The following is a 3255-nucleotide window of genomic DNA, read 5'->3' on the forward strand; positions in this document are numbered from 1 at the left end:
TTTCTTGGGTTCGGATTTTTCGGGTCGGGTTAGTTCGGGTTCGGGTACGTGTTTTCTCGGGTTTGGTTTCGGGATTCGAGTAAAAGTGACAACCCTAATGGTGGCATGTGTAAATTGCTCCTTGCTTTAATAGTATGTATAGATACGTAATGATATGCAGGGGAATTCTCAAAATGATCATTTTAAGAAAAAAGAAAAAAAAATCCAAAAATATTCAAGTTTATCAAAATGATTCAAAGAATTTATACTAAGCCGAAACTTTGGAAATTGTTCCGACAAGATAGCTGAACCAATTAAAAGGTGACACGTGGCAAAAAATACTGACAAGACCGACCATATTTTTGAAAATCTTGATGGTGTTGTACAAATTTTTCATTAAATTTTTTGGTAAAAAACAGTCTCTCCAGACGGTTTTTCTATGTTTCTTACAAGGTCCGTACAAATTCTATTTTTTTGATATAATAGCTTTTAAAATTGTGTCTACCAAGACACATTTTATATGAATTTGTTTCAAGGAGATCATATTTTCATCTTTTGTTCTTATAAGTTTTGAAAGTTTAAATCTCGTCTAGACCGACGGGATTTATTGTTATTCCGTATACACCGACAAAATTTATATATATTCCGTCCACTCCAACTATATTTCCGATTAGTTTCAAGTGGACCTCACTTTTTTAAATTAAACTATTACTTAGTACAAATAATTGAGGTTATCCCATATATTAAATATAATACTTCTTATTCGTCATCTTCATCTTCATCTTCTTACAATTTCATCATCTTCTTCCATAAATTAAATGTATCAACTTACCATCATAACAAACTATAATGTTATCAAATTTCATTGTAAGAAGATAAAAATAGAATTATCAAATTTCATTGTAAGAAGATAAAAATAGAAGAAGATGAAGATGATGAATGAGGCGTATTATATTTAAGTGGGTGATCTAGCTCCTCATAAAAGTATTATCTAATTTTGATTGATTTTCATTGATGGTAAGTGGGCGATCTAGCTATATGATTGGTTCTATTAATTTTATTTTTTCATTTTCTTAAGTTGATATATATTCACAAGCTTAATACAACTTTTTTTGAATAGTAAGAGTGAAAAGCATTCATCGTTTAATTAAAAAGGTATTATGTGTAACATGACAAAAAAAATTCGCATTTTCTTTTATTTTTAAAAGTTATCTGTTTAGTCTTTACTTTTTCTAAAAGTCACTGAAGAATTTCCACATGATGTATGTAATATCATTTGTCATTTTTATGTTTAGTAAACATAATGTTAATATTATCTATTTACCCTCATCACCAGACTACCTCACAATTTCTATTTGTCGTCGCTACCGGACCTCCCTCATACCCGTCATGGTTTCTTTCTTCATTCACGGTACTTCAGATTTTGTCGAAACGCCTCTATGTCTTGTTCTTCCTCTATCACGACCAACACAAACCACGTCTGTGTTGTATATGGCCATTAATTTGAATCTCCTCGTTCGTATGCCATTTACTAAAGGTCGAGAAACCTTGCATGTCGCACTCGATTTCGGTTACCCATATGAATATTGACATTACTATTAACTTCACCCCTTTTGTTAAGTGTTTTTCGCATTTTCCAACTAATCTAAACGGAATCTCCTTGTCAGTTGTGTGAACGTTGCCACAACCCTACTTGTTTTTTCATATAAATAACACATGACGTTTATGAACTAGTCAACAGTCTCCAAAAGGATCAACTCACGTCATGAAGTAAAAAAAAATCTAACGTGGAATATTCCTATGGCATGTTTCTCTTGTCTATGGGAATTCGGTTCTTAATGTTCCATCTTAGACTAAGCGGTTTGATGGTGACTTATGGGATGTGAAACATGTCACGTAGTTGCCACCTCATTTCTACACCACTTTCAAAGCCAAAAAAAGTGAAGCGTGGTTTCAAGTAACACGCCATGTGAAAAGTGGCACGTCATTAGTTATTTAGTAAATAAAATGCAATACTAATTAAAGATATCGTATTAAATAATTATAATAATATAGCATTTAAAATAAAAATATTAATATGGATATCTAATTTGTTTTGTTTATAACGACTGCCTTGAATTACTTGATTCAGTAATAAATGTATGTGACATTGAACTAAATAATTCTGGGTTTTGGTGTTATTTAAAATATATGAGAATAAAATAAGCCGAAAAAAAAAGATTAACTGTTAAAAAAATATCTACTTTGTTTACCAAAAGTTAGCCAGACAAAAATATGAGTTAGGGCAACCATTACAAATACCGAAGAGGTGATGAGTGAATAAATAGTTCAGATAAAACAAAGTTATTTCTGAAGTTATCAATATTTATTTATTTTTATTAATACATATCATATTTGAACCATGTGTCTATGCCAAAAGATAACAGCCTGTGTAAATGATTAGATAAATATATTTAAAAATGTCTCTACAACGTAACGAGCAGTCAATAAGTTTTAGCTCAACTGATATTGTAAGGTAAGTGAAGATTTAAACTTCATTACAAGATGTGTTCGAATATGATCAAAATCAGGTTTTCTCATACTGGGCCTTCAAGCAAACAGAAGATAATGAGCTTAAGCTATTTAGCAATTAGCGTTGAATACAATTACAGACATATGAGGTCATATTTTATTATTGGATTAACCAGATAATAAGATTTTATTTGTTGATTGTAATTAAAAAAAACAACATAACAAGTGGTTGAATCAAGTATTCGGTGTACGATTCAAATAACATGGGCCCGTTTGATGGATTTCCACTTCTCGAGGTTTGTAGAAAATATAATAGAGGATCATTGATGATAATATTTAAAATAGTTTTTATCGACAAAAAAAGCTTTTAGATATTAAAGATAAATGATTTGCAAAGTGCGAATATCTTAATTATTGTATACATCATTACTAGTGAGAGGTACGGATTTAAACCCTACTATCATCAATTTATATGGGAGATATGAGGGATGACAATGACTTGTCAGGGTTCGAGTCCAGATCTCACCCGGTTTTACCGGCTCCTCGCTGTCGTGCCGTTTGGGGGCGTGGGGGTCGGGTTTTATCCGTGAATCCCTCAATAAGTGGACCGCTAGGGCTTCGCCCGTCCAGACTAGTGGCCGGCTCGGGCTACCTTTAGCTAATGGAGGCCACGTACGGAATACCCGGCGTTACTTAGTTGGCCGTTAAAAAAAATTGTGTATCATTAAACTAAACCAAAATAAATCCCATAGTTGGGGTTATATA

Source organism: Bidens hawaiensis, unplaced genomic scaffold (genome assembly GCF_021521415.1).
Source record: "Bidens hawaiensis isolate Kalapana, Puna unplaced genomic scaffold, B.hawaiensis_p1.1 tig00025381_1, whole genome shotgun sequence".
NCBI lineage: Eukaryota > Viridiplantae > Streptophyta > Magnoliopsida > Asterales > Asteraceae > Bidens > Bidens hawaiensis.